This window comes from Drosophila subpulchrella, unplaced genomic scaffold (genome assembly GCF_014743375.2).
Source record: "Drosophila subpulchrella strain 33 F10 #4 breed RU33 unplaced genomic scaffold, RU_Dsub_v1.1 Primary Assembly Seq77, whole genome shotgun sequence".
Classification (NCBI taxonomy): domain Eukaryota; kingdom Metazoa; phylum Arthropoda; class Insecta; order Diptera; family Drosophilidae; genus Drosophila; species Drosophila subpulchrella.
Window position 1 is genome coordinate 431583 of NW_023665712.1, and position 22810 is coordinate 454392.

Consider the following 22810-nt stretch of genomic DNA (forward strand, 5'->3'; position numbering starts at 1 on the left):
GAGGGAAGTGTTCCGGCGTCTAAAGGAGGCAAACCTGAGGCTAAACCCAGAAAAATGCCAATTCTTTAAGAAGGAACTGCTGTACCTGGGACATCGAGTGACTAGCGAGGGAATAGGAACAGATCCAGAGAAAGTAGCCGCCATCGCCGAACTGGAACCGCCATCGACCGTCAGAGAGCTCCGGCAATATTTAGGAGTAGCGTCGTGGTACCGCCGATTTCTACCAGATTTTTCCAGAATCGTCAAACCCCTGAATGACCTGCTGCGCAAAGGCAGTAAGTGGGAATGGACACCAGAGCACCAGATGGCGTTTGAGGAAGTAAAGGCAAGACTCGTGGCAAATCCGGTGCTAGCATGCCCGGACTTCAATAGAACTTCCATCCTGCAAACAGAAGCCAGCGACTACGGCATCGGAGCGATACTGACCCAGGACACCGAAAAGGGCGAAAGAGTAATCTCCTATTCAAGCCGAACACTGAACGGCGCGGAAAAGAACTATTCAACAACGGAGATGGAGTGCTTGGCGATCGTCTGGGCGATCCGGAAGCTCAGGCCATATTTGGAAGGTTACCATTTTAAGGTAGTAACCGACCACATGGCCCTGAAGTGGCTCAACAGCATCGAAAGCCCTTCAGGAAGGATCGTCAGATGGGCCCTGGAGCTACAACAGTACGACTTTGAGATAGCGTACAGAAAGGGTCAGCTAAACGTGGTGGCCGACGCATTATCAAGACAACCACTACCAGAGACGCTTCGAGGACTAAAAGAGGCATCGGCAACAATAGCTTCAGGAGGGTGCTGCTGGATCATGGACATGGGCGAAAAGATAAGGACCCAACCGCAGAAGTACCCGGACTATGTTATTGGTGGTGAGACACTGTACAGAAACATACCTCACCGAGCAGGCACTGAAGACGTCGCGTCATGGAAGATGTGCGTCCCACAGTCGCTACGAGAAACAGTGTTGAGGGAGAACCACGACGCACCGTCTGCGGGACACGTAGGAAGCCGGAGGACAATTGCACGGTTGGCAGCCCGATTCTACTGGCCAGGCATGCATAGAGACGCTCGAGCCCACGTAAGAAAATGCGAGATTTGCATGCGGCTTAAGCCCAATCAGATGCAGGCGGCCGGAGGAAACATGAGACACGGTGTGTGCAGACTTCGTTGGACCCCTACCAAGATCTAAGCACGGGAACCAGATGCTGCTGGTCATGATAGACAGATTTTCGAAATGGACGGAACTGGTGCCCCTGCGCAGTGCGACAGCAGAGTCGCTCAAAAAGGCGTTTAGGGAGCGCATAAACGCAAGGTACGGGGTCCCGAAGGTGGTCATAACGGACAACGGAGTGCAGTTTGCAAGCCACAAGGGAATCCACAAGAGAATCCGACCGAACGAGCAAACAGAACGGTCAAGACCATGATTGCGCAGTTCGCAGGGCAGGACCAGAGAAACTGGGACGAGAAGTGGCCGGAGATTATGCTAGCAGTGAACACGAGCACAACGGAGTCAACCGGCCATACACCGGCGTTTCTTACCCAGGGCAGAGAACCACGTCTACCCAGCAACCTATATGATAAGGAAACCCTAGGCACTGGACGAACTACGGAGACCCCTGAGGAAAATGCCAACAAACTGAGGGAGGTATTCGAGATCGTGCGGTGAAATATGGAAAAGGCGTCCCAGGACCAAGCCAGACACTACAATCTGAGAAGGAGGCAATGGTCACCAGCGGTGGGCGACATAGTGTGGGCCAAGGAAAATCACCTGTTCAAAGCGGCTAAAGGATGCAAAACTAGCCCCGAGGTACGATGGCCCTTACCAGGTTGTAGATTTCGTCTCTCCAGTGATCTGCAAAATTCGCCACACGCAGTCAAAGAAAGAAAGGACAGTTCACGTTGGCGAGCTCAAGCAACAACAAGACGAGCAGACAGCAGAAACGTCAGATGTCTAACGACAGGTACGAGGCGACAGGATTAGGCGTCAGGCCGAAGCGAGAGTCATCCATACGCCACACGGAAAGGACAATCAGGATAGCACAAGGACATGGATAAGGATTTCACGTTCATCCAGACTGCGAGGCCACAGGTTTATGCGTCAGGCCTAAGCGAGAGTCATCCACACGCCACGCAGAAAGATCAACCATAAGTATAGGTCACAAGGACATGGATGAGGATTGCACATTGATCCAGACTGCGAGGCCACAGGATTATGCGTCAGGCCTAAGCGAGAGTCATCCACTCGCCACGCAGAAAGGACAGTTAGAAGGATAGGTCACAAGGACGTGGATAAGGGTGGATGGTGATCCCGACCGCAAGGCAACAGGATTCAGCGTCGGGCAGTTGCCAGAGTCATCCGCGATTACGCCAGGCAGAAGGGACACTAACAAAACGACACAAGGATCCGGGTAACGTGTAGGGATCCAACCACAAGGCAACAGGATTCAGCGTCGGGCAGTTGCCAGAGTCATCCGCGATTACGCCAGGCGGAAGGGACACTTACAAAACGGCACAAGGATACGGTTAACGTGTAGGGATCCAACCGCAAGGCAACAGGATTCAGCGTCGGGCAGTTGCCAGAGTCATCCGCGATTACGCCAGGCGGAAGGGACACTTACAAAACGGCACAAGGATACGGGTAACGTGTAGGGATCCACCCGAAAGGCAACAGGACTCAGCGTCGGGCATTTGCCAGAGTCATCCGTGGTTAGGCCAGGCGGGAAGGACACGGACAAGGTCGACAACAACAGTAGCAAGAGCACATAATTTCAAACAGGAAGGATACCCCAACAATACCCGAAGGGTACCCAAAGGACACCCGAAGGATACCCTTGGGATAGCCCAACGATTCCCCAAGGATACCCCAAGGACACCCAGAGGATACCCCAAGGATACCCCAATAATACCCGAAGGACACCCAGAGGATACCCCAATAGTACTCGAAAGACACCTCAAGGATACCCCAATAATACCCGAAGGACACCCAGAGGATACCCTCGAAGGACACCTCATGGATACCCCAATAATGCCCCAAGGATACCACCCAGGAACGCCCCGAAGCAAGGTGTAGGCCCAAGGACAACTTCCAAGGATACTCACCAAGGGTGATCATGGTAGGGTCTCAAGCAAGTTGGTTACGGAACTGAGAGGAACAACGAACCGCAGCATCCAGAGTGCCACGGTGATCTGAGGGAGAACAATATTTGCGGTTTACTAAGAAATGAGGAAGACGGCACAGCAAAGAGAGCTGTACCGTAAGAGAGCGAGCACCCCAAAGAAAGGACATAACGGTATCGGGCAAAGAGGAAGGCGCGTAACCGAGGTTTCATGTATGGGGAGCCTGGGATGGCGGCCCTACAGAGACCCCGCCCGGGGCAAGGATGGTCGGAGACCCGGCCTACCCGAGCTCCGCGGCGGGCCCTAGAGCGGACCCACGCCGAGGACTCCGCACCAGAACCCGCGGTGAGCTCGGACAGCGACGTGGAGGTGGTCGGCGATCCCGTCGTCGAAAAAAGAGTGTGGCGGCTCCGGAGAGCGGCGGTGGGCGATCGGATACCGCGCGGGACGACGGACGTCGAAGGAGCGGAACTCCCGAGGGGCCACGCAGAGGCTGTCTGCCGGGCCACCGAGGAAACTCGGAAACGGTTCCGGGACCGGGAGCCGTCGGACGAGGAGCAGCAGCGGTCGACGGAGGAGGAGACGCGGTGGCAGATCCGGCTGCGGCAGGACCACGAAGCGGCGGCGGCGCGATGGCATGCCCGTCTGCAGGAGGCGGAGGAGGAGGAGCGACGACTGTGGGAGGAACTGGTGGAGGACTCGTGGGAGGTTCCACTCACCCCCTGGTACGCGGCCGAGGAGCCCAGTCCGGGACGGAAGAGCGAGGATGGGGACGAGCCCTGCGCGCTATCCCCTCCGCAGTGGCTGCCGGAGGTGCCACCCAGTCGAGGGGGAGTGGTTCACGAACGAGGCCTGAGACAGCGACGGAGGAGCTTCGTTGGCCACGCCGCCGTGGAGGCCGGCCAGGCTACCCACGCCGCGATACGCCGCGCCAGAGCGACCGGACGCGCAACCGCAATCCGAAGAATCGACCGCGCAGCCGCAGCCGCAACCGCAACCGCAACCGCACGAGGAGGCAGTCCACCAGGCACAGGCGGAGGAGCAGACGGTGGTGTGGACGGAGGTGCCGGCCGCGCACGTAAGCCACAGCACGCTGGCATTCGTGGCCGAGGGCGTGCGGTGGCGGCAGCAGACTGTGGTATGGTCGTGGCCAGAGGGGCCTGCGACGGTACCGACGAGGGAGGAGCGCAGGATATGGGAGGAGGGGGTCCCCAAGGTGAATCCTCGGGATCCCCGGAAGAGAGGCTGGGATGATGCGTGGGTCCCGCCGACACCGAGCACGGGCCCGCCAACACCGGCGACGACGGCAACGACGGGGGAGGCGGAATCGCTGGAAAAGGGACCTTGGGTGTGGCCCGAGCCACCGGCCACCCAAAGACCCCCGTTGCAGCGGCAGACTTCGACGCCCGGAGCGACGCGCCCGCGGCCGCAGTTCATGCGGCAGGTATCGGCCTGTTTGCGGTTGGCGCGAGATCGCTAGGAGCGAATGGCCGGAGGGAATCGAGGAGGCACCCGCGGTCGCGACGGCACGGCGGAAGGGCGGAAGGCGTTGCGTCCTGGTCAACGAAGGCGAACGAAGGTACCGGGTGAGGCTCGGAGTCGCGGGCATCCGGGTCTTCAAAGGGGCTTAATGCAGGAAGCAGAAACGAACACCATGATACTTATCTGCTGACCCGGTTGCGAAGCAAATGCGATGTCCTCTCCGCACCCGCTCTCGAAAGTTGCCAAGATGGAGACAAAGGCAGCCGACAGAGGACAAGTGAAGGGCGAGAGAGGACGAGAAAAGAGCAAGGGATCGCCTCGATAGGCGATCGATTGGCACTAGACGATAGTGCGATCGATGGGTACACGAAAATGGTAATATCGGCCAAAGGTGGAAATATCGCAACGAGAAGGTGGCAAATCCGCACCGTCGGTATCGATATGCGAATAAACATCGATCACGCACGAATGGTGTGACCAGGCGGAGGAACCAATAAAAGGAGTAGAACGCAGCAATGAGCAGCGAGCTGGGGATCGATAGCCCATGATTATCGATGTCCCAGTGGAGTCAGGGAGAATATCGGCGCGGGAGATTCAAGTTGCTACGAGGAGGATGACCAGCGCTGTAGAAACTCAACGGAGTTAAGAGCGTCGAGGGAGCATCGAGGGAGCAACGAGGGAGCGCCGCGGGAATCACAAGGACTCGAAGGCTAGGATAAGCAAGGAAATGCCGGAGAGCAGGAACAAGTTTTAAATGTTTCCCGAAGTAGGGGGGGAATGTGAGGAGTTGAATAACTCCCCACAAATAGAAGCAGCAGCAGATGGCCGGCCGCTTACCAGATACGCGCGAGGAAAGTTTGGAGACTTTGAGAACGAGAGAGTTTGGAGACCAAGGATGGAGAGGTGGAGTTTGGAGACCAAGGATGGAGAGCGAGAGAGTTTGGAGACTTGGATGGAGAACGAGAGAGTTGGATACCAAGGATGGAGATCGAGAGAGAATGGAGACTTCGCGGGCAAAGGAAAAGTGCCGTGTGCAAAAGCGGATAACGGAACTCCACCGGACTTTGGACTCTCCCGTTAACTTAAGACCGGGAGAAGAAGTGCCACATCTCGGCAGTGGAGCGGCACACAGTCGTGCCACAAGCATCACGGGAATCAGCGGGACGGCAGCTGTGGGCGGAGCATCGGTTGGAAGCGGTACGTGAAGGACAAGTGGGTCAACCAGGAGGCACGGACATTGGTCCCGGAGTGGAGAGATCCAGCGGGCCGTGCGCAAAAGGGAAATAACGGTTCCCGGAGTCCCTATATAAGGCAGCAGAGCGGTGGCAGCTGGATCAGTCGATCACGAGGAGTCAAACCTTCAAGATCAGTTAAAGTACCAAGTGAACAGTCAGCCAAGCAAGTAATCTACGAGGGAGCCACAACAAAGCGAGTCGTCGGAAACAGCGCCGTGGGAAGCATACAAGGAGCAAGATTGCCACGTCGAGACGTTCGGGACTGGGACATCAGGAATCTCCGAATTGAAACACAAGTGGCTGAGTTCCGGAAGGCATCACACGGCTAAGTCAAGGCGTTTGTTTTCCAACTTTGTCACGACCACACCCTGGCGAGTCGCCCGGCGGGTCTGTCAGAGACAAACGGAAGAGGCCTACGACGAAGAACCGTCAGCTTGGGGAGAAAAGTTGTCTGAGACCCAGTGTACCTTGCCCGACCAAGCAGGACCTGGCGTGACGGACGAGCGGTAGATCGATTTGCGGTTTCAAGAGGCGGTCGCCTGGAGAGCTCTGCGAACTGCTAGGCAGCTTCCTGGCGGTAGCCTTGACTGTCAGCGCGATCTGAGCAAGAACCTAGCGGGACCGTCCGGGACAGAGCAAGGGACAGGTATTGCCTCGAAAGGCGTCGGCCTGGAGAGCAAGGCTTGTTCACCCTAGTTTGAGAACGGTGACGCTTCCCTAAGCCCACAAGGCCGAACTCTTTGCGAGTCTAAGGCGCAACAAGCAGTCACGTCATATTAATTTGGTGGGACGAACACACAATCTTCTGAGCTAGCCGCACGAATCTCGTAGCGAGCAGACACAAAATCAGTTCGTTACAACAAAGCCACCATTCGCTGTACTTTGTTTAGAGGAGTCAGTATGCATTGTTTGTGCAGGGCGGTCCACCACAGAGCCACTCCGTACAGTAGGATTGGTTTGACTACCGCTGTGTATATCCAGTTGACTATTCTAGGGGACATGCCCCATCTTAGCCCAATTGCTTTTTTACAGGAGTAAAGAGCAATGGTCGCTTTCTTGGTTCTCTCTTGGTTGTTTATGCCCTATTTGGGGCGCTTATCTAGTACTAACCCCAAGTACCTGGTGTGATCGCTAAAAGAGAGATTACAATTGTTTAGAATGGGTGGGTTGAGTTGTGGAATTTTGTATCTATTTGTAAATAGAGGGATTTACCCCGAGTCCGTTCGCTATCGTCCCTTCCGATAGTATTTTAAGCTTAGCGGTCATAAGATCGCAAAGTGTTTGTGGATATTTTCCATAAAAGATGATGGCGACGTCGTCTGCGTATGCCACGACCTTACAGCCTCCTTCTTCCAGAATCCGCAGTAGTCTATTTACTGCGATATTCCAAAAGAGGGGTGATAGTACACCTCCTTGCGGGGTGCCTCTGTTCACTAGTCTAGTCTGGGTTGAGGTCCCTAGCCTCACCATTGGCGGCTCAACCCCTAGTTCTGTGAGAGATTCTGTTATAGCAGTGGGGAGCATGTTTTGAAGGCTCCCTCTATATCCAGGAAGGCGATCAGTGTGTATTCCTTGATGCTGAGTGATTTCTCGATGATGCTTACCACCAAGTGTAGCGCCGATTCGGTTAACTTACCTTTGGTGTAAGCGTGCTGTGCCTCTGATATTTGTGTCGGGTCTACGGTGGCCCTTATGTGTAGGCTTATCATTCTTTCAATGCTCTTAAGCAGGAATGATGTTAGGCTTATTGGCTTAAAATCCTTTGCAGTGGTGTGATTGGCCTTGGGAATGAAAACCACCTTTGTTTCTTGCCATGCTGTTGGGATTCTCCTACCGCCAGGATGGATTGGAAAATTTTTTTCAACCAGTTTATGGCTATCTGTCCTGCTTGTTGGATGTGAGCCGGTGTTATCCCGTCTGGTCCCGGCGATTTGTATGGTTTGAAACTGTGAATGGACCATTTCATGTTGCGGTCTGATAGGAGTGGATCTAATTCGATTACCTCTCCTGCTCCTCTTTCAGGAGGATGACCTGCTTGTTGGCTTCCCGGGAAGTGAGCGTCTAGGAGCAGGTCCAAGGACTCTTTACTGGAGTCTGACCATGATCCATTTGCTTTTTGAAGATAGCCCAAAGGCGCGGCTGTCTTAGAGAGTCTTTTCCTGAGCGGAATCAGTTGTTTTTTCTATATCAGAGCAGAAGGTCTGCCATGCCGTTCGTTTAGCTCTTTTAATGGCCTTTTTGTAAGAGGCTAGTTCATACTTATAGTTCAGCCAGTAAGTGTCCTCATTTCCCGCCTTTGCTCTGTTAAACAGGCATCTGCAGTTGGTTCTGAGGATTGATAGTTGTTGGGTCCACCAGGGGGGTTTTTTCCTTCCCCTTGGTTTCCCTCTGTGAATTTATATACTGTTCCGTCCAGCTCCTGTGGGTATGTGATGCTTTCTGACGGTTCCATGGGGAGGATATTCGTCAGAACTTCTTTGTACCTGTGCCAGTCGGCTCGTCTGGAGTTAGCCAAGCTGACCGGCAAGGGCGAATCAAGGGACAATACGGTTTCTATGAATCTATGGACCGAAAAGGAGTGCTCGTCAGAGACTGCCCAGTTTTTGACTGCGCCTACGAGTGAGTCTGATACCAAAGTTAGATCTATGATCGTTTGGCAAGCTTTAGTTATGAATGTAGGGACATTGCCCCTATTGCATAAGAATAGGTTCGAATTTAGAATAAAATCAAAAAGAGACCTACCTCTGTCGTTGTTGTTTGGGCAACCCCACTGGGTTTGATGGGCGTTGGCGTCACAGCCTATTACCAAACCTTTCCTGAGCTTTTCGCATTCCTCTGCCAGTCCTCTGACCAGCGCATTTTGGGGGTTTTCCTTTCAAGGGCCAAGTAGGCCGATAGGACCCTCATAGAGCCACTTTGCAGCTCCAGGCTTACTGCGGTGTTGTCTCCGTTGCTGTAATTGCGAAGTAGAAATATACTAAGATGCCTTTTGGCTAATATGCAGGTTCGAATTTTACCTTCTTTGGGGTCAAGCATAAGCTTGTATTCCTTTGTTCCTAGTCCAGCAACCTTTCCTCCTACTACCCAAGGTTCCTGTACAAGGACTAGGCCGGCTCCGCCTTCGGTCAGGCGAAGCAGAAGTGCAGCAGACGCTGCTTTACTGTGGTGAAGGTTTATTTGTAGAAGTCTTAGTGACATCTACAGCTTCAAACTCCACCACAGTGACGTCGGCCTCCTCTGCATCTCTGAGGTCTACGTCCTCTATAGCCGGTCCGAGCGTTCGCATTTCTCTGCTTGGCGACGAATCGGTGGAGTAGCCGTCCTCCGGCCCACCAGGTGCCTCCAACTCCTCAGCAAGCAGTTGCTCGGGTGGGTTGCCGGCAGAGCTGCTAGTGGCGTTGGAGTCGCCCTTGTACACCTTGATGTGTATCGCACTGAACCCGAAGTTCAGCACTCCTCGAGCAGTCTCGATCGGAGCAACTGACTCCTTGATCGGGACCAACACCCCCTGGTTGACGTCACCCTCATGCTCCTCCACCTTGACGACTTACCAGTCCTTCGTGGGGAGGTGCGGGTTGCATTTTTGCAACATGAAGAGGATGTCCTCCGGCGCCTTGATCGCTGCTGGAAGCCAAATCCTGGCTCGGGGCCTACTGGGGACATCGGACCAGTTTAGCGCGACGATGTTCGCCCCTTCGTAGACCTCACCGAGCTTGCTCGTCGCCTCTTTGTACAAGTTGTTCCTGGGGATCCTGCCCTCCGGATTTCCCCTGTCAATTAGGCCGATTAGGACACGATTCTTGGTGATTTCGGCGAACGAGACCAATGGCTGGATCCTAGATCTCTTCGCCGATGGTCCGGGTAGTTCAAGGGATCGCTGCCGTTTCACCTGAGGAAGGAGGAAGCACCTTCCTTGCCCACTCTACCTTTTTTAGCCATTCAGGCGAAGGTGTGGCAACGGTGCTCCTAGTATGAGAGCGCAGAGTCTGGGCGGCAGTCCGCCTTTCTGCGTATGTATATTTGTTTGCTCCAGCGGGTGGCCCGAGCGCCTTGGCAGTGCCTACCGCTGCTTTAGGCGCAGATGCGCCCGTGGCGGAGGCGTTTGCGGCTGGCTTTCTGCCACCCGTCATCCCCAGTTTGCTGGGTGCTGGTGCGGATGGTGGAACCAGTGCTCAGCTTATCCGAGGGTTTTTTGAGAGTTCCCGTCTCTTTGATTTGTTTTGTATTGTTTATTGACTTTTTATGTTCCATAATTGGTCCCACGAGTTGCGGAGATACGCGATGCCCGGGTAAGGCTATAGTTAGAACAGGGGGTCGCCATGTCCCTGAGCACACCGTTTGAGACTGGGCTAGTTTTTGATCCGGGACCCCAGCCAGGCTGACTCTTGGCACGGTCCGTATTACACCGTAGTTCGGCCCGGAGTGAAATGTTGTTTGGGAGGGGAGATGGGTAGGTGTTGTGTTGGGAGTGGGTTTGTGTAAAGCAACTATTTAGATGCGGCTGAACAACTCGCATCGTCGGTATTGCTTCTATGCAATATACCCGCTGGCTGTCCGGGACTGTTAATTTACTGGGGTTTCCGTCCACAACTCCGTGTTTGACTTCTCCCACCAGCTTATTCACAGTTGGCCTCGAGAGAGGTCGTCCGCTATCCGCAACCTGCGACCCGCTCGGTTGCCCCACAAGTTCCTCAGCCGAGAACATCCATCTAATGTACTTATATATTTTTGATTGGCTCCACTTCGTAATGATACATAATTCTCAAATTATGTTTTTTCTCAATTTTCCTATTTGTATACTTTCCAAAATTAGTTATTTACTTTTATTTCCTTTTAATTATATTTTATTTAATCGAGATGATTCTTAGTTTTCATTGTGTAAAGTCAAGTTTTAATCCTTACCATAGTTAAATAAAAAATAAAGAACCCGTTTTGACCCAGGCTAACATGTCCCTCTGAGACCCATGGTCGATGGGGCTGCTATGCTCACCATGTGTTTTAGGGTCCTAGCAGCCATGGGTAGGAAGGTCATATCAGGCCTCGAACATCTGAGGTCTGAGACTTTCAGGGATATTATTCGATGCAACAATCAGCTTTTTCCCTAACTTTAGTAATGGCTAAGATGCCTAGTGATCCCCGCATCGCCTGTCCTTTCGCACATAGCTAAATTTGTTTCGTAATAATGAGTATAGGCCCCTTGGGCGGCGTGGCAGGAACAACACCCTAATGCTGGCGAGCAAGAATTGGAAAATTTTTTGTATTGTACGACTGTAGTTTGATCTCAGACCACCTTCAAACATCGTTCGAAGTTCGATCAGGATACGGAGAGAATGAAGTTTGGTCGTCCGGCCGCGGTTTGATCTAAATTTGAACGAGGAATAACAATTGTATAAGTTCCAGTACCTAAACACTACATTTTCATCGAGGCAATTGATTTTGTTTTCCACATTCAGAACAGCTGATCCAACAGAGAAATTCATCGACCTTTATTTCGATTGGATAACACAACTTATCTGATTGGCAATTTGTTAGTATGTTAAAGACTTATCGTAAGGTATTTCTGTTTGAGTTTTTAAATACATTGTTGGAACTCGCGGTTAATTCAGTTTAGGCTCACCGTAAAAACTCTTGGAGAGACAACGAGAGTGAATTGGGAACTAGAGCACGATTCTCATTGCGGATGCACATTTTTTCTAGAATATTAGCTGCACTTTTTTGAGTTCCCTTTTGTGTCTGAAACATCGAAAAAGCTCATGTATATACATACAAACATGTCGGTTGACCGCATTTATTTTTTAGTCTTAGGAATCCTTCTCAACAAGCCACTAGAGTGGAAAACATCTCTTTTTGTAAAGCTTAACAAAATCTGGAATAAAAGTGAATTATAACGTTTTGATCCGAGCTCTGGTTGTGTTTTCATATTTGGTTTGACGAGTCGGCACATTTCCTCCGATAATAATGTCCTCTGCCGCTACGGATGTCAATTCACCATGGCCGCATCACAAATCCTTGACGCAGTCTGGGGCTCCGTTATGGTACGCAGCCAAGAGCCAGCACATTTTGGTGCCTTCTGTGAGGGACTTTGTGATCGAATTGGACTGTTGCCAGTTTCCGTTGGAGTCAAGATCAGTGGTATACCCTAAATACGGACCGCAGGCTAATGCGTTTTTATCATATTCGTGTGTAATAAAGGTTAAGCAAAATGGCGGAGCAGCTTAAAGCAGAGCAGGTGTCGTTGTCGAAGGCAGTAAAATCAATGCTAAAAAATTGTAATAAAGATGTTACTCCACGATCTGCAACGCATCTGGAGACCAGGTTGGACTCCCTTCAAACTATGCATGCGGAATATCGTGAAAATCTGCAAAACTGCAAGGTCAAATTTTAAATTATACAATGATGGGTGATGAAGGGAGTTTAAATATCCCAGCTCCAGTTGACAATGTCAAGCTGCCCACTGTCAAATTGCTTATTTTTACTGGGAAGTTTGTTGATTGGCTCTTATTTAAAGAAGTTTCCTATCGAGAGTACATAATTGCGAAAAATTGATAAATTTACATCGGTTTCATTATCTAAAGGATTCCCTTTCAGAAGAAGCGGCCAAAGACATACAACATTTGGCTTTGGTGAAATCTAATTACGCAACTGTATGGAAAATGTTAGTAAGTCTGTACGACAACAAGCGAGTCAAATTTCAGCAACATATGGATATGTTTGACCATCAGGCTGTAGTTCAGCTAGGCGACATAGGAGTTCAAACGTGCCGGTCCTGTGTTAATACTTTGGAGAAGGTTGGCGTAGACATCAACGAGCAAAAAATTACCGGGTCAGTTAAGGTTGGATTGGGAACGATCAATATAATCACGCAAAATTTATCTACATTCGAGGAGTTGTGTGGATATCTCAATGCCCAATATAAAACGATGATTACGTCATCGTTTAATGGTAAGAAAACAACATAAAACTAATTACGGTTTTTTGGCGTGTATTTTTAAAAAAGCCATTTATGCCAGCGTTTTTGCATTTTTTCCAACTTTGACGAATTGTAAACTAATGAATGGAACGCAATGACGTGTATAAGAAAGTTAAAGAGCATTCTATTACTTGTAAAATGAGTCTTTGATGACCGAATTCGGTTTATCACAACTCGAGTTAGAAAATAAAAAAGTGCGAAGATCGTTTTTTACACTTAAAAAAAAATTGGTACCATAGAAAAAAAAACCGGAAAACAAAGGTTTCCTGAAAGGCGTATTTCATCAATTTTTTTTTGTAAACTGGTGTTATTGGCAAGTTGAGTATCAACAGAGAGATTCACCTCATATTCACGGTTTGTTTTGGCTGAAAGACCCCCCGAAAGTGGATTTCAACAATGAAGAATCTATATCTAGTGTAATAGCTTTCATTGATCAGTATGTAAATGTGGATATAACAAACACAGATTTGGCTCCGTATATTGTATACCAAAAGCATAAGCACGGACATTCATGTCATAAAAAGGTGCGCGGACAATCCCTCCACTTCCGATCGGAAGTATTAAAGCCACTTCCTGAAGAATCTCCAAAATTTTCTCTTCACCACGAAAACTTTCAAAAAATTCGTAGTCTTTTGCTTCGCGATCAATCAGATGATTTGATTAGCCTTCTTAGCATATTTAAACATTTTTTTTCTCACGCTCAGGTGGTCCTCAGTTACTGGGACTACATATAAGCTATTAGGTCTAGTTTGAAATAACCACAGATTTATCTGAAGAGAAGATTTGCAGAAACACAAGTTAATGCTTATAATAAACACATTCTTTCTTTGCAAAGGGCTATATACCTGGTTATTGGGCGTTAATTCAAGCTTCTTGTCAGAAAGCATCATTGAACTAAAGCCGTCAGTTTTTGAGAAAATCGCTTAACAGTGAATGCACCTCGGATTTTCCCCATACAAAAGAGCGGGGCAAATATTAAATTGTACAGGGATCCACTCTCAGACGTTGTACCAACATGCACGGTATATTGGCAGATTGGGGATCTCCTAAAGCAAGTTCAGGGAAAAAATCATAACGATAAAACCGTCAGTTTTTGAGAAAATCGCTTTACAGTGGGGGAAGAGAAATAACTAAAAGAAGTGCCGCCAGATTAAAATTTGAACCAGAAAGTTCCAAGACATGAACCACTATGTAAAAAATGTATTCAGGACACTAACCACGTACGTCGTTGGAAAGGAAATTAATTTTACTAATTAACAAATGCAAACGAAAAGCCGTCAGTTTTTGAGAAAAAAGCATAGTGCGATGTGGGCATCTCATTTGTAACAAAATTGTAACCAGTTCCACCCTGTTCAAAGCTCCCAAGAGAGTAACCATGTGGGAAAAAAATTATGTTTCGACGCTATCTATATTTTCAAGTAATTTGACTTTCACAGACGTTGTACCAACATGCACGGTAAACGGAAAGGAAATTAATTTTACTAATTAACAAATGCGGTACGGCGAACAAAAAGCCGTCACTTTTTGAGAAAAAGGCATAACAAGTTGTGGGCATCTCGTATAGCCAAGTACTCACATCGAGCTAACCATAGGAGTGAGCGAGAGGCAAACAGGCGGCTAAAGCTTTTCGTCGGGTTTGTTTTTCAGCGCGGTACTCAGATGAGCTAAGGAAATACCAGAAAAAATACCAGATTTCGCGAGTGAATTTTTGATGAACGCCGTTAGCCGCGACCCAAAGAATAAGAAATTTAATCTTTGGCGGTGTTCGTGCAGAAGCGGTGAGGGATTTAAAAATTAAAAATGGAAGAAAAACACCAAAAACGGCTAAAGGAGGTCAGTGCAGATGAAAGGGGACGCCTAATCCAAACTGTAGCCCATTATTGTGGGATTTGCTTTAAACTACTAATTTACATTAATAACAAGGAAGAACGCTATAGTCGAGTACCTCGACTATCAGATACCCATTACTCAGCTAAAGGGACCAAAGGAAATGGAGATATGCAAGCAGCAAAGCGAGATTGAAATGCGCCACCTACCGGCGGTAGACAGGTTAAAGCGTTGTGGGCTTTAGAGTAGGCGTGGCAAAGTTATTTGGATCAATCGATAGGTACTGACGAGACCAATACATTTCAGTTAAAATTTTTTATCTAGCATAAAAATTGTGGGCGCCACAATCTTGGGCGGTTTGTGGGCGTGGCATATTCATGTAACAAACTTGCGCTGCGCTCAAACCTACGGAATCTAAATCTTAAATCCCATTTCTATATCCTTGATATTTTCCGAGATATCCGCGTTCATACTTACGATTTTTTGAAGTTTGTGGGCGGTTTGTGAGCGTTATAGTGGGCGTGGCAAACTTTTTTTTGGGTCAATCGATACATTTCAGTTAAAATTTTCATTCCAGCATCAAAACTGTAGGAGCCACAATTTTGGACGGTTTGTGGGCGTTAGAGTGGGCGTGGCACTCTGCTGAAACTTGCGCTGCGTAAGAAGCTCCGGAATCTGCACGCCAAGTCTCAATAGCCTAGCTCTTATGGTTTCCGAGATCTCAGCGTTCATCCTGACAGACAGACGGACAGACGGACATGGCTAGATCGACTCGGCTAGTGATCCTGATCAAGATTATATACTTTATGGGGTCGGAAACGCTTCCTTCTGCCTGTTACATACTTTCCGACGAATCTAGTATACCCTTTTACTCTACGAGTAACGGGTATAAAAACTTTCGTTGAACATTCCATTTATTTTTATTTTAATTTCTTTGTGTACCAGCAGATTCCTCCTTTTTCCTTTTTCTCCAATCGATTTGATTTCCGTTTGGCAAAAAGCCCAGCTGCTTGACAGTGAGACCATGCTACATGCATTGCGGATGAACTTTGAAAACGTCGGTCTCACTACAAAGAATAAGATTTTTCGACTAGTGAAACTCTTAGCCGATCTGAGTACTAGGCTTATGTTACAAAATTTTAAGCAGTTCCACCAGACAAAAATGCGAGAAATATACCATATTAGGTAGAGGCCTTTAAAGCTTAATTTAATAGAAAGTGAGCAAAAGTGCACTTTGATACCTAACGAGCTAAATAAGAATTAAATACTCTACAAAATAAAAAAGGTTTCCATTTAGAAATACAACTAGAACACGAATATACGAGCACCACAATCAATAAATACAATATCAAGGGCACAAACACAAATTACAAGTCCCTCTGATTGGATGGTATTTCAAAAACTTCAGTGCTTTGTTTAGTTTTACACTTTTTGACAATTTAAACTATTAAGAATAGTAGGCGCCTACAAGCGCTGCGACCTCGTTGAAATAAAAACAGGTTTTAACAGCTGATAACTTAACAGTGGTGCGCACTGTTAAACTTTTCTGTTAGAAACATTAGATATTGATGCTATCCTGATACATTCTGATAAACAAAACCGATTTTTAACGACTTTTTAAAAATGGGTTTTGGCCAAAAAAAAGTGGTCAAATTTCCCATAGTGCGTTAGCGCGAAGTACTCGGTTAGGTTACATTATATCGGGGAATGTATGTGAGCGTGAGCATACATCATCAGTAGCATCGCACACCGTTAAAATATGCAAACAAGAGGAGCTGGAAGAACTAGACGTCCTACTACGCAAATTTTGGGAATTGGAGCAAGTGGGCGAAGGGTTTTAAAGGCTCGCAAAGGATAAAAATTGGTGTGTAGATTTTTTTGTTCAAGCGCATAGTCGGCCATCGGGAAAGTATGTCGTGCTGTCGCACACGGATCCAACAATGGTACTTGGAGACTCATATTGGAATGCTCTAAGAAGATTAGGTCATCTCGAGCGCCGTCTAAATGCCAATGTGATTTTATAGAAGTCTTATTCGGAATCCATAAATGATTACTTGGAGTTGGACCAGATGAGACGTGTTGTAGCACAGCCTGGCACAAAGAACAAAAACCATGCTGCCGGGGAAATCAAGCACTGCTACCTACCCCATCACCCAGTCATAAAGGAGTCATCATTCACAACTAAGATCCGTGTTGTCTTTGATGGGTCTACTTGTATGAAAACCGGCAATGGGAACGCGCTGAATGACATAATGGCGACCGAACCAAAGTTGCATGTGGATTTATTTGGAGTGCTAATAGGTTGGCGAGCTTTAAAGTATGTGTTCGTGGCTGACGTTGAAAAAATGTATCGCTGCATCAACTTAAATAAAAAGATGCACAGTATCAGCGGGTACTATGGAAACCGGAAGGTGGCGATAATATAGAGGAATATTTTTGCTCAGCTGTAATGTTTGGTACGAGCGCTGCACCGTTTCTCGCGCTTCGCGTTATGAAACATCTGGCCCTAGATGAAGCGGAAAATTTTCCGTTCCTTAAGGATGTAGTGCGAATGCAAAAGTTTGTAGATGACATTTTGTCAGGTGCAAACAGCATAGGTGAGGTAGATGCCCTTCAAAGTCAAGTTATAGAAATGTTGCATTGGGGTAATTATGCCCGTTACTCGTAAAGTAAAAGGGTATACTAGATTCGTCGGAAAGTATGTAACAGGCAGAAGGAAGCGCTTCCGACCCCATAAAGTATATACAAGGGTGGTCAAAAGTATTTTCTCAAAAAAAAAGTTAAATATACTCATAATTTGAACTTACATCTTGTTAACTTTGGCATCAATGGAAAGGTAATTTAAATGCCGATTGAATGATACAATACATTTTTTAACCCATTCAGTACTTATTGAAAAGGACGAATTTGTGTGAAAATGTCCTTTTTGAACTTTTTTCCTCGACTTGAAAACTAAAATTTTTTGATGCAAAAAGTTTCTTCAAACAAAAATAATAGTATCTGCAAAAGGAATAAGAATTTTTCAAAAATCATTTTGCTTATATTTTTTATGATTTTTTGAAAATGCTTAAAAACATGCATTTTAGCCATATTTTTCTCTTTTTCATACAAATTTTTTCCGACATTGTCACCTTTAAAAAATCATAAAAAATATAAGCAAAATGATTTTTGAAAAATTCTTATTGATATTCTTGATAAGGTAAGGCCAGGTAAGACCTGGTTGTTATTATTGAATTGTTGATAAAAGCATTACCAGGGAACGACCATTGTGGAAAAGTTTGAATGGTTGGCTGCAATTGTGGCACGGTTCGTAGAGATGTATTTCAGAAAGTCGATTGCTGCCCTTTATTAGTAGCATGACTAGCACGGAATTCCTGGTTCTCTAACTTCAAGCAAAGATGTAATGCTGATGGCAAATCCATCGGTTCCTTCATACCAAGGAGGCGAGATAAATTTCCACGAAGTCCGCGAACAAAAGTATCTAAGGCTTTGCCCTATACATTTTGGTTATGAGTTGCTCAGCATCCCTTCCTAGTTCCATGCATCCTGTCTTATTAAGTATTAGCGATAGGTGTTTGTAAACTGCCTGGTGGAATTCTTCTACAGACTGGTGAGCACCCTGGCATATTGTTGTCATCTGATACTCGACGGTTCCTAAATTCACGTTTGTCTGCGTAGTGTAGGGTAAGGAACATTGATATGGAACCCCAGTTTAATGAGATATTGTAGGATTCCAATGCGGTATCTGCATTGCCTGTAATTTTGTTGCGTGTTGTGTGTTAAATAACAAAATACTTTGCAGTGCGCACCGTATGTTCGTAGGTTTTAAGCACCCTGTCAACTCCCATTTTCCAAGAACTGAATTCTGATAGACTACCCGAAAATTCTCTTAAGCTTTTTACGATATCTGGTACCCTATCTAAACTTTCGAGGTTAGCCGATTTTCGGGAGGAATTTCCTGATTTGGGGCATGTGCGAAATCGAATTCTGTGCCTGTTGCAACAATATTGGGAATTGTTCTGCGAGTATCTGCCTATTAGCGTCTTGTAATTCACTTAATGCCATGTTGTTTCGATTTAAATTTTCTTGATTTTGATTTAACTGATTTTCTTCCTGACTAATTTATTTTCCTGTACCAATTCTTGTTGTTGCTGTAGAATAGCTTGGTTTTGTTCTGCCTGGGCTATTATCTGTTGTTGTTCAATACTAAGGATGGGAGGTCTTAAAAGGTTTCGCTGATTGGCCATTTGTTATTGTTTTTAAAAAATTGGATTAAATTAATGGGTCTGTTTTACAATAATGTCCATCTTAATAATTAGTTAAATTCTTAAGAAAATTCTGAAAATTACAAATTAGATAAAATAATATGATATTGAAATCGTTTTAGATTTGATTGGGTAAAACTTAAAATTACTTAGAATTGTTAAATTGAATTTTAAGTTTACACTTACTTTTTAACTATTAGGAAAATTTAATATTTTGACATTTAAAATATACTAGAATTAAACTTTAAATTTTGTTAGATTTAGATTTAAGTTTTCTTAAATTTTATCTTTTAACTTTAATTTTAATGTTGATATATTCAGTTAAAATGTTTTACTTTAAAACTTGAAATTTTAGTTGATTGGCTTACTTTTTATTTCCTTTTGTTTGATGCGTTCACTTTTTCACTATCTCACTTAACTTATCTTGAAGTGGCTACTCCTCCCGGTAGGTCGGATGTCTTCCTTTTTGTTTCCTACTGAGGATCCTGCGACTCACACACAGACAGTCCAGACAGTCCTTGTAGTCCACCGATGGATCAGTAAAATTTAATTACCCGATCGGCTGTCGTCTTCAGCTACCAAAATTATTTTGCGAAGGAGTCCTTCTGATTTTAATATTAAAATTGGGCCAGCGGAGTTGCTCAGTAATTATTAATGTTGGGGCGGGGTGGCTTGATCGCTGATATAGATGAAGTCCCAAGAACGAAGGGTACGCAAAAAAACGCGGGGGTGCTTTGGGGTTTTTGCGCGACGGGCATAGGTGTTTATTAGTACACTATGAAATAAGAACTCCTTAAGCTTAACTTAACTTAACCGCTCCAGTGCGGAGCGGAGACTTAGGGGAGAGATGGAGAGCGGACGACAGTGCGAGCGCGCGAGATGTAGACATCTGGATAAAACTGCCGCTCGACACTGCCTCCTAAAATTAAACGCCCTTTTGACGTAAACAATAAATTTGTGCGGATCGAACTTATTCAGATTTTCGCACTTGGAGTTGGGCGAATTAATTTTTCAACTAATCGAACTTAATCGTATGTCCTCGCGCTGGTCCCTATTCGGGCGCCAGCTAACTTCCAGGATATTAAAATCCCAAATTTAAGTTTCACTTTGTTTCCAGCTGTTCTTTTAGTTCCTGCATCGACTTTGCCCATTACTAAATGGATTAGGATGGCATTCGTGATACGTTTGTCATCCCCAATGGACAAAAGAGAATCGTACAGCGTGTCACTGCGCCGTCGATGAGCTTTCGATGGCTGGTAAATTTTTGGCAAATTAAACAAAGTCGATATATTGTCAAAGAAAATTAAACAATCATCATCAATTTTGCGATATCGTGCAGCGTGTTATTCGAAATATGTTTGTACGGATGAATGTATATATAAGCATTATAATCGTTTGTGCATGCAAGTTTTATTTATTTCTTGGTTAGAATGCTCGCTATCTACTAAACTTTTTCAGACGAATGCAAAAAGCTTGAAGATGGGCCAAAACACAATTTACGCCACGCCACAGATTAACATTCAACTTTAAGCATTCTATACCTGTGGGGACGATTCATATCCGTCGGCAACTTCCCTCTTTGAATCCATATGATTTCCTTCTGGAGTGTAGGGGATAGCGAGCGGTGAACTTGGCGATGAGCAGCACAACAACAACAACGGTCCTGCAGCGACGATGAAACCCAAAAACTACAGCTAAACAGCGTCCAAAACTTTTCCAGCGGCAGCAACGAAGAATTAGCAGCGGCAACAATTGTACCAACAACTTCCATGTTTTTAAGCATCCCGGTGCGATATGTGTTTGCTATTTTGTTTCACCAAAAAAAATCGACTGCAAATCACCATGTTAGGTTAGGTTAGGTAGGAGTGGTTGGAGATTAGATTATAATCCCCACACTTAGGCCACATTGGGCCCCTTGTGATACCACTCGATCTCTGATCAGATCCTTTTCCCTAGCTCATGGGTTAGTTGCTTTCGCGAAGTATTTTGTTCTTCTTAGGAAACATAAGAGTTTTTGAATGCTTACGCCCTGAATGGCTAGCTACCTAGGGTTTGAAAGCGCTTTAGGTTTTGCGCTGGGCAGAAGCATAGGAGGTATTCGATGCTCTCCTCTTCGTCTATCTGTTTGCAGCTGCGGCAGAAGTCGTGGTTACTGAGTCCCAGCCTGTGCGCATGAGTCCCTATAAGACAGTGGCCCGTGAGGGCATTTAGGAGAGTGGCGATGTCCTCCCTGCTACATTGTAGGAGAGTTTTTGTTCTCTTCGAGTTGTAGTTTGGCCATGTGAGTCTAGAATTGTGGCATGTTGAGATTGAGTTCCAACGGTTGTTGGAAAGTGGGTACAGTCTCTGCCTGAGATGGAGCTTGCAGGTAGCCATGGGCATACCCCCCGTGTCCTTATCGCGAAGGATGTCGGCGGTTGTGCCTTGTCTTGCTAGCTCATCTGCTATGCAGTTGCCCTCAATATTGCGGTGTCCAGGCACCCAGATGAGGTAGATTCTCAGATGAGTGGCAATTTCGTTAAGAGATTTGCGGCATTCAAAGATTGTTTTTGAGTTCATTGTGTAGGAGTCGAGGGCCCTGAGGGCTGCTTGACTATCCGAGAAGATGAAAATATCTATGGCATGATGTACTGACGTGTCCAGGGGGGTCATGGCTTCCTAAATTGCCATGACTTCCGCTTGGAAAACACTACAGTGGTCTGGTAGGCGGAATGAGACTTTTATGTCTAGTTCGGGAGAGAAGACTCCCCCACCTGTTTGGGAGTTAATCTTGGAGCCGTCTGTGTATATGCTGACGGCGATTTCGAATTGGTGTGGGAGGTTATCCCAGTCTGTACGGGTGGGTATGAAGATCTTGTATCTTCTTTCGAACTTGACTATGGGTGGAACGTAGTCTGTACTATGTGGTAAGGATGTATGTTTTGTTAGGATACTGGAGTGACCCGTAGAGCCTGCTGTCCATGCCGCTGCTTCGCGGAGCCTCAGCGTTGTTGCAGATGCCCAGCTTTTGGTAAGTAGGTACAGGGTTTGGAGGTCAAGAATTGTATTTAGTCCTTCAGTGGCGGTGGTGCGAAGCGCCCCACTGATGCAGAGTTCTGCGCTTCCTTGGATCTTATGAAGGATCCGGAGGTTGCAATTCTTCTCTAGGGAAGGCCACCATACGATGTTTTCGTAGAGGAGAATGGGCCTGACTATTGCAGTGTATAGCCAGTGAACTATCATGGGGGAGAAACCCCACTTCCTCCCTATGGCTTTTTTACAAGCGAAGAGGGCTATGGCCGCTTTGCGTGTGCGATCTAGGATGTTGTCTGTCCAGAAGAGCTTTTTGTCAAGGATGACACCTAAGTACTTTGCTTGATTGCTAAAGGTTAGGCGCGTTTTGTGTAGTTTAGGGAGAATTAGATTTGGTACCTTATACCTTGTAAAGAGAACTAGATCGGTTTTTTTCTGGGTTAACTCCCAGTCCACAGACAGCCGTCCACCTGGAGATCACTACTCTGCTGGTTAGCGTGGTGTGTATGAGTCCCACTATGGACCGCTCAATGCCCAGTTCAGTCAGAGCACCAGTAATCGCCGTTGGGGTGACGCTGTTAAAGGCGCCTTCTATGCTTCCGCAGTAGGTTCTATGCTACTGCAGAAATTCGCCCAAGCTCTTCGTTTTGATATTCTAATTTCCTTTTTGTATAGGCTTAGTTTTGTATGGTATAAATTCCAGGAAGATTCGCTATTGTTGTATTTAGCTCTAAGTAAGTTCTACATTCTATTTTAAGGTTCGCCAGGGATGTGTTCCACCATGGGGGTTTGTGCTTTGCTTTGACTGTTCTGCTTGGGCAAGCCATTTTTATGGCCTCAACGCAGATGTCAGTAAAAGTGTTAACTAGGTTATCTAATTCTTGACCGTTGCGTACGTGCAT